This window comes from Myotis nattereri (assembly GCF_964212035.1).
Source record: "Myotis nattereri genome assembly, chromosome: 21".
Classification (NCBI taxonomy): Eukaryota; Metazoa; Chordata; class Mammalia; order Chiroptera; family Vespertilionidae; genus Myotis; species Myotis nattereri.
Window position 1 is genome coordinate 6,603,097 of NC_138097.1, and position 20,565 is coordinate 6,623,661.

A 20,565-nucleotide genomic window follows, 5' to 3' on the forward strand; every position below is an offset into this window, starting at 1 on the left:
TGTGGCTGAGCTGGGAGGACTCGGGAATCCTGGCCTTGTTTTGTATCTAAAGGCAACAGAGAAGACGAGGCAAAGTATTTGGTGAGAAATTTCCGTTTAATTTTCAGGATCCTAGGGCCATCGATGGTGGAGAATAAAAGAGGAACATTGTCTGAAATAGGGTTTTAAACTCTTCCCAAACTGCTGGGAATGAAAGTAGAAGCGAGAGGATCCCAGCTGGGGACAGGAAGCAGAAGTCCCTTGAAAGATAGCCAACTAGGCAAGATTGTGTCCTTAGGACTGAGGCCCTGACATAATGCGGTCATCTCCAGGGGCTGGGGATAGGTACTGACAGGCAGAGCCCATGAATCCTGGTGGTAGTGGCCAAGTTCTCAACAGACCTTTAGTTTCCACAGATTGCTGCAAATGAAGAATCGCCTAGGGGTACTGATTTGTGGAGCTTATTTCAGGGCCTCACACTCCTGTGGCCTCTGAGATAGTGGAGTCCTGGGACTGTCCTGCCACTCTTCCAGCCCCTGGGCCTTGGAACCTTTAAAAGACACTAAACTCAGAATCCAAAGTTCAGGTCTACAGTTATATGATGTGCTCCCTGATTTTGGCAATGTGGGAGTTCCTCCCAGAACGTGTATACCAGGGGTCCTCAAACTTTTTAAACAGGGGGCCAGTTTATTGTCCCTCAGACTATTGAAGGGCTGGACTATAGTTTAAAAAAAAACTATGAACAAATTCCTATGCACACTGCACATATCTTATTTTGAAGTAAAAAAACAAAACGGGAACAAATACAATATTTATATTTGCATGTGGCCTGCAGGCCATAGTTTGAGGACCCCTGGTGTAAACACATGGAGTAAAGACCAAAGCAGTTCAGGGACTTGCAGGCATCCTCTTTTTTTAAAAAAAGGGAAGTAGTAAAAATGGGTTAAAATCAGATCTAGATGAGCTTTGTGACAACTTGGAAGTCTGCTCTGCAGGTGATGGGAGCAATGGGAGATTTGCAGTAGTGGAGGCAGGTGATCTGACCCAGGTCTCATTTGACTCCTTGTGGCTGCAGCATGATGATCAATACGCCTGTGAGGGATGAGGTAGAAAGACTAGGAAGGAAGCAGCTGTGATAATCTGGGTGAGTGTGATGGTAACTGGCTCATGATGGTGGCTGTGGAGATGGAAGGAGCAATTGCATTCCGGATCGGTGATTTAGGTGTGGCCACCTGGATTTTCTAATGTGAGGTTGAGACAGACAGAGAGGTAAGAGTCAGAGTTGTCATTGAGGCTTGGATTTAGCACCTCAATGTTTGAAAGCACCATCAACTCAGACAGAGAAATTCATAGTAGAAAGTGTTATGTTCAAAGGAGATACAAAAACTTTTATTTTTTGGCCTGTTAGGGTATTTCAGAGAGCCATTCAAGAGCATCTAGAATTCTGATGAGCCGTTCAATAGGAAGACTTTCTTAAATGTATTGGAAAATGTATAGACCAGATAGGAGTTGTAGATCACCTTTTTGGGTTTGTTTGTTTTGAATTGGATGCCAAAGAGTATTTCAAACAAGATGAGACTGTGGTTTGGTGTTTATTTTCTTCTAGAAACACTTACTGGGGTTTTTGGTTACCATTGCTGTGGCTGGGTGGGTTGTTTCAGTCAGTTTGGTGGAATTGCTTAGGGGCATGAGTGGTCATCTCTGAGACCCACTGAGCATGGGGTAGAGGGCCATAAGTGATGAAAGGCTGTGACTGGTGAAGAGACATCAAGTGCAGTAACAGTGAAGGTGGGCTCTGAATATCTGAGATCTGATGTGGGTCATATTAGGAGATGTGGAAGAAGAAAAAAATCAGCGATGGAGATCTTCAGAGCAGGACACAGTGCTTCCTTTATGATTGTGAACTTTGAGATTATGGGTGGTACATCACCCAGTTTGAATTTTCTAGGCATTCTCTGGGTCACGCATGCTCAAAATGAGTATGAGGCCAAGGAGATGACTATTTGTGCTTAGGATGTGGGAATGCAGGTGTGAGACAGGTGTGGTAGAAAAAGTGGTGTGCACTTGGAGAGGGTATGTGCATTCATGGCTTCAGGGACCTGACATTGACATAAGAATGAAAGAAGGGTGAGTCCATTTCTGGTGGGGACTGGATGGTATGATATGGGGAATTTTGGAGTAATTCCTGAAAAGAGCAGTATTGGTTCTATATGCCAGGTGAAGAGCTGATATGATATATAGTAAATTATATACACACACACTGAACTGCTGTTTCTTGTTGAGGGCTTCCCCAGTGATCAACAGGAATGAGATAGCAGACATCAGTGTCACCTGTGCTTGAAAACCTCCACTGGCATGAGGAAGGGAGACGGTAAGAGGGAAATACATTATAGAGATGATAAATTAGAATTTTGAAAAAGAAGGTAATTAGGAAACAACATGTCCTTGTCATGGCATATTTGTGTTACCAGTGAGTTTGTGCCTCTTGGAATGAAGCTGCTTGAGAGGAGTGTGGTTCAAAGAATTATGTGAAGAAAAATGATGTAGTGAAATGTAATGGCCTCAGCAATCTGGGTTTGGAGTCAGAAAGGTGAAGTGTGATGCCATGTTTTTTGGTGTCCTGGAGGAATAATTGAGAGCATATTACCCAAAAAGAGCAGTGCCGAATCACTCACACTCCCTTTATATGCAACAGCTCTCATTACCCTAACACCTGACACTCACTGTTATTGAGACGGGGTAGTGTGACTCACATTGAGGCCCAGAGCACAGGTATCTTCTATCTGCTCAACTCTCTTTATTGCTGTGGGAATACACAGCATTAGTAGGACTATAAGGAAAGATTGACTTTAATGGGACCAAGGCCTGGTATTTTCTCTGATGTGGGAGTAGATGGGGCAGATGGATGTGGTGGGTTATAAGTATGACAGACTTGGAATGTTAGGAGAGAATCTGATCATGGTCTGTATTGTCCCTGTTATGATAGGATATGAACTTTGAGGATGTGGGCATTGCCTTCTCTCAGGAGTGGGGTCTTCTTGATGAGGCTCAGAGACATCTGTACTGCAGTGTGATGCTGGAAGTGTTTGCACTTGTAGTATCTGTAGATAAGAACTTCACAATCTCCCAGTGTCCTGAGGTGATTTTCTCTCTCACATTATTCTCCAGGCATAGCACTCTATCTCTCACAGACAGACCATGGGTTCTACAAATATTCCTCTGTCTTTTAAAATGTGCCGTGGCTGCCAGTGCTGAGCACTGTGGAGAGCCCTGAGCAATAGACTCCACAAACTTCTCTTACAACATTTGCCTCCAGAAGTGCCAGAAGTTTCTGGGAGTCAAGGGTCTTACAGACAGCTTAACCGATCCCACCTGCTGTTTCTCTTCCTGGGAAGGTGACTATTTTCATATCCATGGCTTCCACACCTGCCCCTTTCCTATAGCTAAATTCCTGGGTGACTGTCTGCCAGATTTTGGTCTTTACTTGCATGAACCATGGGCTGTTCTTGTAAGACCCTCCTTCATACCAGGAACCAGCTCTTTTCCATCAGTGTTCAGATTCAGGTGCCACTGGCTACACCACACTTCTACCTTATCTTTTATCCACTTTACTCTTTCTGACATGTCACTTCACCTCTGACTCCTGGCTTTGGGCTATGTTAACCTTTGTGGCATTTTTACATCACCTGTTCCTCTGCATTGCTGCATCTTCAGTATTCTTTAACACTGACTTACACATATGTTCTGAAGGGCACATACATGCTTAAGTAGGTTTCGAACACCAGCTACTCATTTATTGAATTATTCTTGAAATAAGACATAAGCAAAATTCTGCAGAGCTTGTCTATGTCACCTGCATACAAGCCCTACTGAACACTGTTAGTCTAAGGAGGACCTGGAAGTCTTACCTCTCTTCCATGTGGTGCTTGCCATCTTTGTGTCATATTCCTGGTATAGTCTGCCTACTTTTATGATTTCTGAGGCCCAGAATTTCACAGAAGCCTCTTATTAATGCTTCCTGCACATCTCTTCAGAAAATTGCATGGAGCCAAAGTGTCAAGGGCAACTTACTTTTGTAATGGAACTTCCCCCTGTCACCGCAGTCTTCATTCATTTCCTCACCATTATTCTCTTTTCAGGTGGTTGGCATAAAAAGGTTGAGGAAGAGGCCTGTTCTGATCAGAGTGTATCTGTATAAGGAGAGTCACACGTCAGGGCTTCTAAGAAAGCTCCAGTAACCCAGAAGTCGCATTCCTATAAGTGGTGTTTCTCAGTGTTAAAAGATATTTTGCACCTGACTGAGTCACAAGCGGAGTACTTTCAGCACAAATGCTTCTTCAGTGATGCATGTGTGAGAGACTTTTGTTTCAGTGCAAACCCTCACCAGCAATAGAAGGATGTCAGTGGAGAGACAGCATGGAAAGAAGCTATGGGCAGGCCCTCATTTGTGACCTGGTGAAGCTCATACTTATCAGAGGTGCCTTTAACCAACTGGGAGGTTGGGGAAGACATCAACGCTCCCTCAGAGCTTCTCCAGCCCCAGGTCTCTCAGAACACCGAGGAGCCACACTGTGGCAGTGAGGTTTCACACGAATATCGTAGTGGAAAAAGTCATCACCCGTGGGGTGAATGCGAAAGAGCTGCCAGCCACAACCAGAATGTTATTGAATCTCAGGGTGTATGTTCTAGAGAACTGAGTTATCAGTGTGACAAATGTAGGAAAGTTTTCAAACGAATCTTTAAAGTCATTCAACATAAGAGAGTTCACACTGTAGAAAAGCCATATGAGTGTACAGATTGTTGGAAGTCCTTCAGTAAGAGTTCCATCCTTATTCAACATCAAAGAATTCACACTGGAGAAAAGCCTTATAAGTGTAGTGATTGTGGGAAGTCCTTCAGAAGTAAATCTTATGTTAATGAACACCAGCGGGTTCACACTGTAGAAAAGCCATATGAGTGTATAGGCTGTGGGAAGTCCTTCAGTAAAAGTTCTACCCTCATTTGCCATGAGAGAATTCACACTGGAGAAAAACCTTATGAGTGTAGTGATTGTGGAAATTTCTTCAGAAGTAAGTCTGATGTCAATAAACACCAGCAAGTTCACACTGGAGAAAATCCATATGAGTGTACCGATTGTGGGAAATCTTTTACCCAAAAAGGTAGCCTTATGATACACCTGAGACTTCACACTGAATAAAAGCCTTATAAGTGTAGTGATTGTGGGAAGTCCTTCCGAAATAAGTCTTATCCCAATAAACATCAGCAAGTTCACACTGAAGAAAAGCCATATGAGTGTACCGATTGTGGGAAATCTTTTACCCAAAAATGTAGCCTCATGACATACCTGAGACTTCACACTGGAGAAAAGCCTTATAAGTGTGTTGATTGTGGGAAGTCCTTCAGAAGTAAGTCTAATGTCAATAAACACCAGCAAGTTCACACTGGAGAAAAGCCCTCGGAGTGTACAGATTGTGGGAAATCTTTTACCCAAAAATGAAGCATTAAAAGACACCTGGGACTTCACACTGGAGAAAAAGCCTAAATGTGTAGGGAATGTTTCTTTTTTTTTTTAACCCAGAATAACAACACTAAAGGAGACTATGATACACATTTACCTTAATATACTCCCTTTTTATCAGGACATACACTCTGCTAGATTCCTCATAAGTTTCAGGTACAAGTGAGGTCATAAGGAGCTGCTTGCTCTTTCTATCCTGCTTAGGTCTACTACGTGATTGATGTCACTGTGAGGGTTTATGGCTGAAGTGATTTCTTCTCTACCACCTGGATCACCTGAACAGTGTGAATCAGTCAAAAACCTGCATGGTCTCTTGTGCTTGAATAATTTCTAAATACTCTGAACACACTCTAGCCAGTTTGGCACAGTGGATACAGTGTTGGCCTTCAGACAGAATGGTCCTGGGTTTGATTCCAGTCAAGGGCACATGTTGGCGTTTCAGGCTCTATCCCGAGGGGGGTGCATGAAGGAGGCAGCTGATCAATGATTCCTTCTCAACATTGATGTTCCTATGTCTCTTTTCCTCTCCCTTCCTTTCTGAAATAAATTTTAAAAAATATTTTTTATAAAAGAACTGGCAAAATTTAAATAAAGTCTCTGATTTAAAAGTAAATAAATAAATAAATGCATGAATACACTGAACTCTTGGCAGGATCTTCACTCCTTCCTCTCTGACTAGGGAATGGGCCTGACTCAAGGTTTGTCCAGAATACCCATCTGCAGCAAAGAAGTAGTACCTCTTAAGGTGGTTCTCACATTATGCTGTGATGATTGGCTATTTCACCAATCCGAACCCCACTGGCTCTGGTTTATGGTATCTCAGTAAAGGTGTTTTTTCTGTTGTACCTTCCATTGTGTTGGTTCTATTCACTTCCTGCCATGTTTTGAAAGCACTCTTGTGATCTGTCAACATGTAGATGTGAAGATACTGTGGAGACATCAAAACTTCAGTGCTCCAGAAGGCAGAGCATGATGGCAGAAAATCACTCTTTGTCCAGTACCGGCTTATTTTGCGTTGCTGCCCAAGGCCTTGAAAGAAAGATGGCATGACTTTGTGGTTTTAATTTACATCCCAGTACCTTGGTTATTGGTGAGGTCAATGGTCACCCAGAAGAGGAGGATTTTGCTGTCCTTCTGTGAACAATCTACACTAATAAAAGAGAAAAATGGTAATTGGCATACGACGCTACCCTTTTCATTGGCTAATCAGGGCTATATGCAAATTAACAGCCAAATAAAATGGCAGTTAACTGCCAACAAAGATGGCGGTTAATTGGCATATGTAGGCACAATGCAGGGAGGCGAAAGGGAAAGCAGGAAGAAGCCCCCTGCCACTGACAGTGATCGGAAACCTGGGGGGAGCTAAGAGCTTGGGTGCAGGGCAAATGCAGCTAGAGCCGCCTTTGCCCTGCCACCCAGCCATGATCGGAGAATGAGGCGTCTTTGCCGCCCTGGCCAATGATAACAGGAAGTAGGGGTGGAGCCAGCAATGGGAGCTGGGCACGGTCGAAGCTGGCAGTCCCGGGAGATAGGGGTCCCTTGCCTAGGCCTAAAGTGGAGCCCACGATCGCGGGGCCGCTGCCACTGCGGGTCCCCACTGCCCGGGCCTGACGCCTAGGCCAGAGGCGTTATGCCTGGGAAGGGGCGGAGCCTGCAACCGCAGGGAGTGGGGGTCCCCTGCCCAGGCCTAATGCTTCAGCCAGAGGCGTTAGGCCTGGGAAAGGGCAAAGCGGGAGATTGCGGGGAGTTGGGAGTCCCCTGCCCAGGCCTAATGACTTGGCCAGAGGCGTTAGGCCTGGGCAGGGTCGGAGCCTGCAACCACGGGGAGCTGGGGGACCCTGCCCAGGCCTAATGACTTGGCCAGAGGCGTTAGGCCTGGGCAGGGGCAGAGCGGGAGATCGCGGGGAGCTGGGAGTCCCCTGCCCAGGCCTAATGACTTGGCCAGAGGCGTTAGGCCTGGGCAGGGTCGGAGCCTGCAACCACGGGGAGCTGGGGGTCCCCTGCCCAGGCCTAATGACTTGGCCAGAGGCATTAGGCCTGGGCAGGGGCAGAGCGGGAGATTGCGGGGAGTTGGGAGTCCCCTGCCCAGGCGTAATGCCTCGGCCAGAGGCGTTAGGCCTGGGCAGGGGCAGAGCGGGAGGTCGCGGGGAGCTGGGAGTCCCCTGCCCAGGCCTAATGACTTGGTCAGAGGCGTTAGGCCTGGGAAGGGGTGGAGCCTGCAACCGCGGGGAGCTGGGGGTCCCCTGCCCAGGCCTAATGCATTGGCCAGAGGCGTTAGGCCTGGGCAGGGGCAGAGCGGGAGATCGCGGGGAGCAGGGAGTCCCCTGCCCAGGCCTAATGCCTTGGCCAGAGGCGTTATGCCTGGGCAGGGGCAGAGCCTGCAACTGCGGGGAGCTGGGGGTCCCCTGCCCAGGCCTAATGCCTCGGCCAGAGGTGTTAGGCCTGGGCAGGGGCAGAGCGGGAGATCGCGGGGAGCTGGGAGTCCCCTGCCCAGGCCTGATGCCTGGGCCAGAGGCATCAGGCCTGTGTGGGGGGTGGGGCGGAGCCGGGGATTGGGGTGATATGATGGTCCCCTTGCCCAGTCCTGAAGCCTGGGTCAGAGGCGTCAGGATTGGGCAGGGGGTGGAGCAAGCGATCAGAGGGAGATGGCGGTCCCCTGACCAGGCATGATTCCTGGGCCAGAGGCCTCAGGCCTGGGCAGGGGTCAGAGCCAGTGACCAGGGGGAGATGGGAGTCCCCTGTCCAAGCCTGACACCTCTGGCGGAGGTGTCAGGCCTGGGCAAGGGGCCAATCAGGCGACCGGAGAGTGATGGGGGTCTACGCCTCTGGCCGAGGCATCAGGCCTGGGCCAGGGGCAGAGCCAGCAATTGTAGGGGTCTGGGGGTCCCCTGCCCAGGCCTGACGCCTGGGCCAGAGTCATCAGGCCTAGGCTGGGGGCAGAACCAGTGATGGGGGGAAATGAGGGTCCCCTGCCCAGGCCTGACACCTCTGTCAGAGGCGTCAGGCCTGGGCAAGGGGCCGATCCTGCGATTGGAGGGTGATGGGGGTCAACACCTGAGGGCTCCCAGTATGTGAGAGGGGGCAGGCTGGGATGAGGGACACTCCCCCCAACACACACACCCAGTGCACGAATTTCGTGCACTGGGCCCCTAGTATGAATTATGTTCTCTGTTCACAGTATGTGTTACATAAGTCTCAGCAATGTTTAGGGGAGCTGCTCCCCACATACTGCAAAGGAGCCATGTGACATGAAGTAGGAAATTTCATAATCTTGTGACATTTGTTGGTTAACCTACCATTGAGACAGAAACACTGTACTCATAGTGATGGGAGAGACTGCAGTAAATTATGTGGAAAGTGTCTCTTCTGAACATAAATCCACAAATGTTACTGGGCCTGTGGCTTGTGTGTCCTTTGTGTACAGACATTCTCAGCGCCTCCAAAACTTTTTCCTGTAGCTGAAGTCATTCGCAGAGAAAACAATTTAATGGTTCTGTGGATTCCCCTGGTCTGTATATGGTGTTCACCTCAAGGTCATTTCTCAATATGAAAGAACTCAAGGCTGAAGGAGGGATCATCCTGTAATCAGTCCCAGGATGTGTCTTTTGTAACCAGTCAGCATTCCTGTTGATTCCATGGCAGTAATCTTCACTGCTTGCTAATATTTGCTGCCATTGAGGCAAAGCTGTTCCTCCCAGGAAATGAGAACTGATATGCAAGAAAGTGCACTTTTCTAATGTGTGTTATTTTGTGAGCCTTGACCTAGAGATAAAGCTGTGAAACCACCACAGGTGAAATCTTATCTGTCACTATATTCAAGGTGTGGCAAAAGCAGACTTTCTGTTGTGAGTATACAAACCGCACCGCTTATGCTTTTAAAAAATATTATTAAAAATGCGTTTATTTTATTTATTTTTAGGACAAGAGGAGGGGAGGAGAGATAAACATACCTGAGCTCTATCCTGCACACCCCCTACTGGGGACCCAGGCAGGTATGTGAACTGACATGGAATTGAACCAGAACATTTCAGTGCACTGGATGACACGCCCCCCGCAGCTGAGGTACACAGTGAAAGAAAAGTTTATTCTGGTATTTTTATATATTAATTATTTTTCATATCAACAACCCTAATCCTACATTTCCCACACTCTACATTTTCCTCCTGCCCTTTTATTATTTCTCTTTCTGACTTTCCCAGTCTCCCACGCATTCATTTTCCATCCTTTATATTAGATTATTAATTCATATTTTTCATAATTTTATATGCACTATAAGTTGTGTACTTTTTTATAAATACTGATATCCTTAATGCCACAGATATTTTGAGATCCAATACAAATGCTTATGTGAATATTGAATTTGTTTTATTGCTGAGTGGTACTGTATTCTCTTGATACCAACTTCATCTATTGATCTGTCTATAAAATTGTTTATTTTCAGATTTGGGGTATTATAAAAAAATACGTTTGGAATATTTGTGTTCAGTTATTTTTATAGATCTTTTCCTACTCAAACATTTTCATTCTAGGTTAATGTTTCACATTTTAACATTTGCAGAGCTGTGATCTAAAATGGTCTAGCACTTTGCCTTCCCACCCAGGCACAGTATATAAAAATTCCATTTTTTGTGCAACCCTGCCATCACATGTGAATCTTACTCTTTTTAAATAGTTGGCCTGATTTTTTTTATATGTGAAATTGATTTTGTTATAATTCCATTCCATAAGAATTTTTGATGGTGAACATTTTTCACATATGTATTTACATAGTCTTTATCTCATTTATTAAAATGTTGACTCCAAATTTTTGCCTATTTTAAAGTAATTTATTATTTTAACCAATATGAGGACATTTCACAATCTGAGATACATATTTGAATTTCACTCATTCCTCTATAACTCAACTGACTCCTTTCCTATATGGAACTATGGGTTTTGAATACTGTAAGAAAAACTGATTTTCTCAATTTTTATTCTATGTACAATTTAAACCCACATATACCTTATACTTACAGGTTTTATATGCATGGTTAACATTCTACACCACTCTTTTATAAGTATAAGCATTCAATAACACGTTAAGTGAAGTCTAAGTTTATTATCTTTGTTAATTTCCCTCATGTAAATACCCTCACTGTGGTTAGTTTCAAACGGTGAAAATGATGGCACTGAACAAGGAAATGATATGCTATTTCAGGAGCAAATCATTATATTTTACTAGAGACCCAGTTCACAAAATCCATGCATGGGGAGTTGGGGGGAGGTGGGTCCCTCAGCCTGTCCTGCACCCTCTCGCAATCCAGTACCCCTTGGGTGATGTCCAACTGCTAATAAGGCCTGATTGGGCCTAAACTGGCAGTTGGGCATCCCTATTGCAATCCAGGACTGTTTTTTCCTAACTACTCGCCTGCCTGTGTGATCGCCCCTAACCACTCTGCATGCCTGCCTGACCTCATGACCTCTGAAATAGCGGTATCCTGGGACTTTCTTACATCTGTTCTAGTCCTTCGACCTGGGGACCCTGGAGCATCTTATTAATCTTTCCTGCACGCTGGTTACTTTCAAACAATTGCATGGAAACAGAGTATTATGTGGAATACATGTTTGTATCAGATCATCCCCATGGTACCACAGTCAACATTTATTTCCTTATCATTATCTGGTTTAAGGTTTTTGTCAGAAAACGGAAGATAAATGATAGATCCTCCCTTCCCCTAACTGGAGGACGAAGTGTGACATAACCTGCAGCCCGGAAATACCGGAGTGACTAACCATGGACCTTATATGGACTATACATTGGACCACCAATCCACACCTGCCAAACACCCTAAGCCCTTGTTCCTATATGGACCATACAGTAAGCCACCATCAGTGTGCGCCAAGTACACTAAGGCCCCACCCCTTCCCATTCTGCCCCTCAAAAGGCGTACCCACCTCTGCACGAGTGGCTGTCCTCCCCTTGCCAGACAGCCCGGCAGGTCCTTCTCCTCTAATAAAGCCTGTCGTCCTGGTTTTTGGCCTCTGTCTGACTTTTCACTTTTGGTGCCGAAACCCGGGATCGAACCTGGGACTTTTAGATGAAAACCAGGACTACAGGCTTTATTAGAGGAGAAGGACCTGCTGGGCTGTCTTGCAAGAAGAGAACAGCAGCACGTGCAGAGGTGGGCACGCCTTTTGAAGGGCAGAATGGGAAGGGGTGGAGGATTAGTGTACTCAGTGCACACTGATTGGTGGCTTACTGTGTTGTCCATATAGGACAATGATTTAGGTATTTGGCAGGTGTGGACTGGTGGTCCAATGTATAGTCCATATAAGGTACATGATTAGTTACTCAGGCATTTCCGGGCTGCAGGTTACATCATACTCTGTCCACCAGTTGGGGAAAGGGAGGATCTATCATTCCAGGCTTTTGGTAATAGTAAAAAAATTGAGAGTCTGGGCAAGGTCAGGGGGTAAGGGTCCGTCTTACGTAGCTACTTCCTGCTGAGAGGGGGCATCGTCAGGGGCATCTACCTGGGGTCTTGAAGATTCTGGTGATGTAGGTGTTTTCAGGTTCTGAATTCAAGGCCAGATAGATTTCTCCCACCTTCTGGTTGGCGAACGCCTGCATTCTGTTCTGCAAAAAACTAGTAAAACAGTGCATGAGACAGGGGCCAAAGAGCAAAATTAAAAGAATAAATATCAGTGGGCCTAATAGTGGGAGGAGTCATGGAGTAAGTGAGCCAAAGATGGCATAACCCCTGCTAGCTGGTTACATCGTCTTTTGTCAATCCTGTCCCAGAGGGATTTAATGTGATCTGTGACAATTCCTGATTCATTTAAAAGTAGCAGCATTCTTCCCCAAGAAAGACACAGGTACCTCCTTTTTCTGCTGTCAAGAAATCTAAAGTGCACCGGTTCTGTAGGTCTACCACTGCTAAAGAGTCTACCTGCCTTTAAAGGGATTCAAGAGAATTGCTAATGATGGAGATAGCCTCTGAAAATTCAGCAATTTGTGGTAGAAATAAACAGAGGAGGAAATGCCTCCTACTCATGTCCCTACTGCAGTGAGGACTCCCATACCCACTAAGAGGGGAACAAGGGTCGCCGTTTTGTGGCAAGGTCTGAGAAGACCACAAGGGGATTTGACTTCTCCCTCTGTTTTGATAGAAAGATTGGGGGTTAGGAAGACATAAAGGCAGAGCAAGTGTTAGAAGTCCTAGGGAGCACAGGTGTAGGCTGTAGTCCCACAGAGGAGAAAAATACCCGGTGGAGGGGAGGCTAAGGGAGAGGATAAATTTATAGATTGTGCACGGTAGTAAGGTGTAGGAGTAGTTGAGGTAGTGGTTTGAGAGGTATTTGTTAAACAGGTAGTGTTTTCTGTATTAAAGAGAGAGATGTTGTATAGGGTGCGTTGAGGTCTGGTATAGGTAAGAGTTAAGTTAGTGGTCCAATATGTTGGGATTGGAGTGGCTATGATGAGGGTTCGAGCCAAATTCTGCTGGACAGACAAATCCAGCAGGATGTAGAACTGGGATTACAGGCTTTATTAGGGGAAAGAGACCCGCTGGGCTTCTCGCAATGGGAGAACAGCAACTCATGCAGAGGTGGGCACTCCTTTTGAGGGGTGGAATGGGAAGGCTTGGGGGTTTAGTGTACTTGGCTCGCGCTGATTGGTAGCTAAATGTATGTCCTGAATAGGAACAAAGGCTTAGGGTATTTGGCAGGTGTTGATTGGTGGTTCAATGTATAGTCCATATAAGGTGTCTGGATAGGTACTCAGGTATTTCCAGGCCACAGGTTATGTCATACTCCGCCCACCAGTTGTGGAAAGGGAGGACCTATCAGCTAGATGTTACAGTGAGTAATAAACAGCCCCAAAGCTTCAGTGGCTTATACTAAAGAAGGTCTCTTTCTTGTTCATGCCACATGACCTCCCTGGTTCTCTAGGGACCAGGATAAAGGTGCAGTTACCGTGTAGGTAACTGCTAGGTGTTAGTAGCAATGAACAGAGAGACTGCCAGTCTCTAGTTCCACACTCTTGCTATGAACATAGGGGTGCATATATCCTTTCTGATTGGTGTTTCTTTTTTCTTGGTATATATTCCTAGAAGTGGGATCACAGGGTCAAATGGGAGTTCCAGTTTTAACTTTTTGAGGAAACTGCATACTGTCTTCCATAGTGGCTGCACCAGTCTGCATTCCCACCAGCAGTGCACAGTGTTCCTTTTCCTCCACATCCTCTCCAGCACTTGTCGTTTGTTGATTTGTTGATGATAGCCAGTCTGACAGGTGTGAGATGGTACCTCATTGTTGTTTTGATTTGCATTTCTCAGATGATTAATGACTTTGAGCATTTTTTCATATGTCTCTTGGCTTTCTGAATGTCCTCTTTTGAAAAGTGTCTATTTAGGTCAGTACACATCATAGCAACTGGTTGTTCCGCCATTCAGTCTATTTGCATATTAGCCTTCTATTATATAGGATATTTTATTTTATTTTTTTCAATATATTTTATTGACTTTTTAGAGGGAGGAAGGTCAAGCGATTGAGAGTTAGAAATGATAAGCTGCCTCCTGCACACCTCCTACTGGGGATATGCCCACAACCATGGTATATGCCCTTAACTGGAATCGGACCTGAGACCCTTCAGTCCGCAGGCTGACACTTCATCCACTGAGCCAAATACACACACACACAGACACACACACACGCAAATGGAAGTGAGAAAATGCACAATTAGCTAAATAGAGACTCTAGGCAGCACCCACATTTAGGGATATATTTTTCACAGTGCTTGGTGAGTGTGGCCACTCAGTTTATATCCATGGAATGAATGAAACTATAAGGGGGAGGAAGGAAGGATAGGAGAACCCAGGGGAGAAATGGCCATTTAGGTTTGAAGGTTAAGAATGTCCCAATGGCCGAAACCGGTTTGGCTCAGTGGATAGAGCGTCGGCCTGCGGACTGAAAGGTCCCAGGTTCGATTCCGGTCAAGGGCATGTACCTGGGTTGCGGGCACATCCCCAGTAGGAGATGTGCAGGAGGCAGCCGATCAATGTTTCTCTCTCATCGATGTTTCTAACTATCTCTCTCCCTTCCTCTCTGTAAAAAATCAATAAAAATTATATTAATAAAAAAAATGTCCCAATGATGGACTCCTGGCCACCTCTCCCTGCTCTGCTTAGCTCCACAGCTTCTCCTCAGGCACCACAACTCTCTGCCTCTTTCCCTGCTCTAAAGCCCCAACTGTTTGCAATAGAAAAGTCCTGTGTTCTGCATTTAGAGAATAAAAACAAAAGCAAAACAATGAAACTGCTCTTTTGCATTTCCTCCAGCACCGTGCTTTTTGGCCAACTTTTCATGGGGCAACCTTTCGGTGCTTTTATCTTGATTTGTTGATGATTGCCATTCTGACTGGTGTGAGATGGTACCTCATTGTTGTTTTGATTTGCCTTTCTCAGATGATTAGTGGCTTTGAGCATGTATGTTGAAACTGGCTCCAGTTTCCCCAGAAGCCAGCTGCCCTGTGGCTTTTTCTTTACACAGTTGGATATTACCCACTTCGTGAAGGGATGCAGCTTTGGTGCAACACAGCTTTCTCCTCACCCTTTTGGCCCACTGGCTGGCTGTCCCTCTCAAGCCCACTTCCCAGTTCTTGCCGTACTCCAGGCATCCTCTGCCCTTTCTTCTTGTAAAATGTCTGCTCAGCTGCATGTAATTTGTTAATACCAGGAGGATATTCTTTGATTTAGTTGTATTTCCAGTCTGGCTCAAGACAAGATGCACAATACATCTGCATATTTGGCCACCATTTATTTTATTTATTTTTACTACTTTCTGATCCTTGCTGTTAAAACCAGCCAGACTGACCTCCCTACAGTTTGTACATGCACAGGGCAGGCTTCCACCTGGCGCCTGCCACCCCTTCCCAGACTTCCTCAGTGAAGACCCCACTGACCAATGCTGGTTTCACCTTTCCCCCCATAGCTGCTGTCACCTGTCACAGGTATCCTGGTCCATTCTCTGTGGACTGTCCTCCACTAGATGCCAGTTCCCAAGGGCAGGGGACTCTGTATTTGGGGCATCTGAAATAGTTGGGCTCAACAGTATCCACAGCCTCAACACATGGCTGCTGAGCCTCCATCCAATGGGATTCAAGTTCTCATCCCTACAGCCTTCCCTCAGCCCACCCACTCAAGGAACCTGGCCCATGAGCTGGCAGGAACACGTTCACAGGCACACAACCTCTCTGCCCCTCAAGCACACACCCCAGCAGCACACTATTCTCCAGAATCCAGGAACTATGCCCTCATTGCAGGTCTCCCATGCACAGGCAAAACTTAGGGAGGGGCACACCAACCACAACTCATCCTCCGAATGTGGAATTATATGGAGACCAAGCCAATCCTTCTGAAAATGCTTGTATTGCAGATTGTTCTCACCACTGACAATACACACCACCATATCCTGGAGAACCCATGCTACCTCCAGGACTGGCTGGGTGAGGAGTGGGGGAGAGTCGTGCTTTAATTTCAATAAAATTAAAGTGAAAAATAATCTCTAAAGTGAAAATGAGACTTAAACACCAGTGGGTCTCAGGGGTGTGAGTGGGTTGGCTGGAGGCAGAACTTTCTAAATGTGAACTGATTTGGGGACCTGTAGCATCAGGGGGCTTCTCTCAGATACAGAACTAACTTCATGTGCAGTAGGCCAGGTGCCTGGGGGTGGGGAAGAGCAGGCTGGAGAGACCTCTGGATGGAGACAGAAGACCCCTGGCCAGCTCATCTTGGGCAGACACAGAACCCAAATCCCTCCCAGTGCCTTGCCTGGGCCTCCTCTCTGCCACACCCTGGGAAGGATACAGTGTACCCAGCTGCAGTGGGAGCATCTGAGGCAAAGGCTGAAACGTGAGCAAAGGTGGACTCTGCAGGCAGCGGCCTCATCTCAGGACACCAGGGTGAATGAGTTTTTTTGGTAATCCTCATCTGAGAATATTTTTCCATTGATTTTTAGAGAGAGTGCAAGGGAAGGGAGAAAGGAAGAGAGAGATTGAGGGGAACATCAATGTGAGAGACAAGAAAAAAATTAGATGCCTCCTACATAGCACAACATGGGCTGGGACAAACAGGCAAATTAGAACCACAAAGTCATGCAGTCTTTATTTCAAGGCCATGGGCAGCAATGCACTATAAGCCAATTGGTCAAAGAGTGATTTCCTGGCATGATGCTGTCCCTCCTAAAACACAGAAAGGTTGGGAACCACACAATATCTGTTAACTCTATGATGATAGATCATAATTGTGCTTGACAATCATCCCTGGAATTGAATATAACCAAAATAATTAAAAGTACAAAAGAAAAACACCTTTACTAAAAGATCATAAACCAGACAGAGGACAGCAAGCGGTTCGCAGGTTGGTGAATCAGAACCTGGAACAATTCATCACAGCATAATGTGAGAAGCACATGTCCCTGACAGAGGCAGCACTTCTTAGCTGAGGATGGGTGCCCTGGATGAACCCTGGGTCAGGTGCATTACCTCCACAGAGATAAAGGAATGAAGATCCTGTCAGGAGCTGGAATAATCATAATGTTCTCAAACACAAGTGAGAACACAGAATACATGTCCCCTGAGCACACAGGGGTTGGGACTGATACACAGTCTTCAGGTGAGCCAGGTGGTAGAGGGGAAATCTCTTCAGCCACAAATCAATCGGGTAGAAGATCTGTGCATGTTACCAAGTGCAATGCACTCCTTCAAGCCTCAGTTGTATTGGAAACTTATGCGGAATCTAGTACAGTGTATGCCCCATTAAAAGGGTTTAAATTCCAGAAAATAGGTCCCAAAGAGTGGCCTTTAGTGTTATTATTCAAGTGAATAAAATAAAACATTCTCTGCACATTTAACACTTCTCTCCACTGTGACCTCTCAGATGTTTAATAAGACTAGATTTTTCTCAAAAACACTTCCCACATTCAGTACACTCATATGGCTTCTCTCCAATGTGAACTCTCTGGTGTTTAATGAGTTTACTTCTTTTACTGAAGGACTTCTCACATTCAGTACACTGATATGGCTTCTCTCCAGTGTGAACTCTCAGATGGCTAATAAGGTTAGATTTTTGGCTATGAGACTTCCCACATTCAGTACACTCATGTGGCTTCTCTCTGGTATGAATTCTCTGGTGTTTAATGAGTGTGCTCCTTACATGGAAGGATTTCCCACATTCAGTACATTCATATAGCTTCTCTCCAGTGTGAAGTCTCTGGTGTTTAATGAGTGTACCTTTTCACTGAAGAACTTTCCACATTCAGTATACTCATATGGCTTCTCTCCACTGTGATTTCTCAGATGGCTAATAAGGTTAGATTTTTGGCTAAAAGACTTCCCACATTCAGTACACTCATATGGCTTCTCTCCAGTGTGTACTCTCTGGTGTTTAATGAGTGTACTTCTTACACTGAAGGACTTCCCACATTCAGTACATTCATATGGCTTCTCTCCAGTGTGAACTCTCTGATGGCAAATAAGGTTAGATTTTTGGCTAAAAGACTTCCCACATTCAGTACACTCATGTGGCTTCTCTCCAGTGTGAACTCCCAGATGTTTAATAAGAGTAGATTTTTCGCAAAAAGACTTCCCACACTCAGTACACTCATATGGCTTCTCTCCAGTGTGAACTCTCAGATGTTTAATGAGCTCAGATTTTTTGCGAAAAGACTTCCCACATTCAGTACACGCATATGGCTTCTCTCCAGTGTGAACTCTTACATGGCGAATAAGGTTAGATTTTTGGCTAAAAGACTTCCCACATTCAGTACACTCATATGGCTTCTCTCCAGTATAAACTCTCAGATGGCTAATAAGATTAGATTTTTGGCTAAAAGACTTCCCACATTCAGTACACTCATATGGCTTCTCTCCAGCATGAACTCTATGGTGTTTAGTGAGTGTACTCCTTACATTGAAGGATTCCCCACATTCAGTACATTTATATGGCTTCTCTCCAGTGTGAACTCTCAGATGGCTAATAAGATTAGATTTTTGGCTAAAAGACTTCCCACATTCAGTACACTCATATGGCTTCTCTCCAGCATGAACTCTATGGTGTTTAATGAGTGTACTCCTTACACTGAAGGATTCCCCACATTCAGTACATTCATATGGCTTCTATCCAGTGTGAATGCTCAGATGGCACATAAGGTTAGATTTTTTGCTAAAAGACTTCCCACATTCAGTACACTCATGTGGCTTCTCTCCAGTGTGAACTCTCTGGTGTTTAATGTGTGTACTTCTTTCACTGAAGGACTTTCCACATTCAGTACACTCATATGGCTTCTCTCCACTGTGATTTCTCAGATGTTTAATAAGCTTAGATTTTTCACAAAAAGACTTCCCACATTCACTACACTCATATGGCTTCTCTCCAGTGTGAACTCTGAGGTGTACAGTGAGGTGAGCCCTTCGATGAAAGGACTTCCCACATTCACTACACAGATATGGCTGTTCTCTAGGGTGAACTCTCTTATATCCAATGATGTTAAAGATTCATCTAAAAACTTTCCTACATTTGTTACACTCATAAATCATTTCTCCAGAATATGCACCCTGACATCGAACAACTTTCAGGTTGTGGCTGGCAGCATTTTCACAGTCACCCCACTGGTGATGACTTTTTTTATCAAGAGATTCCTGTGAAATCTCACTGCCACAGTGTAGCTCCTCAGTTTTGAGAATGACCTGGTGCTGGGGAAGCTCTGAGTTGCATTGCAAGTCTTCCCCAACCTCCCTGCTGGTTGAAGGCACCGAAGATAAGTAGACGCTGCACCTGCTCACATAGGATGCCCTGACCATGGCTTGTTTCCAGGGCTCCTCCCCACATTCATTCCTCTGTTCCTGGTGAGGGTTTTCACTAAAATAGAAGTCTCCAAGACATGCATCAGTACAGAAGGCTTTCTGCTCAAAGTATGCTGCATGTGACCCAGTCAGGTGAAAAATATGTTGTAACACAGAGAAACACCGCTTACACAGATGGGTCTTCTGGGTGTCTGCAGCTTTCTTAGAAGCCCTTACTTGTGACTCTCCTTGTATAGATACACTGTCATCAGAACAGGCCTCCTGATCTTCCATTTTATGCCAACAACCTGAAAAGTGAGAAATGGTGAGGAAATGAATGTTGAATGTGGTGACAGGGGGAAGTCTGGTTACAAGAGTGTGTTACACACACAAGTTGGTTCCATGCAATTGTCTGAAAATATGAGATGTGCAGGAATGATTAATAAGAGGCTCTTGTGACTTTCTGGGCTAATAAAGATCACAAAATAGGAAGGCCTCAGCAGAAATATGACACAAACATGGCAAGCACCACATGGATTAGAACATGGATCTCCAGTTAATCTTTCAACTAACAAAATTCAGCACAGCTTGTCTGCTGGGGACTAGGACAAGCTGTGCAAGGTTTTGGCTCCATCTTATTACAAGTAAAATTCAATAAAAGACTAGCTGGTTTTGAGGATTACTTAGCACGTATATGCATGTCATAACACATGTGCAAGTCAATGTTGCAGAATACTTCAGTGGAAGCAATGCAGAGAAATAGGTGATGAAGAAGTGAGCAGTCAGCACTTGGCCAGAGCAACACAGCTTGCTATATTATTCAGGGAAGAAAATATAACAAAGAATTGAATGGGGGCCTTACAAGAACAGCCCATGGTTCATGTAAGTAAAGACCATAACATGACACAAGCTGCCACAAAGAACCCTTACCTAGAGAAAGAATGCAGAAGTTGAAGCCATGCATGTGGACACTGTCAACCTCCCATGAAGAGAAAGGGCAAGCTGGGACCCATTAAGCTCAATGTAAGACTCCTGACTCCCTAACACTTCTTGCACTTTTTGAGGTTACGGGTGTTAGTGATGTTCGTGGAGTCCTTTGCTCAGGGTTCCCCATCCAGCTCATCCCTGGAAGCCACAGCACATTTGACAGGAAAGTGGGAAAAATTAGCAGAGGCAATGTTCTGTCTGTGGGAGAGAGAAAGCTACGGCTGAGGAATAAAGGAAGAGAGGGCATCACCTCAGGACACTG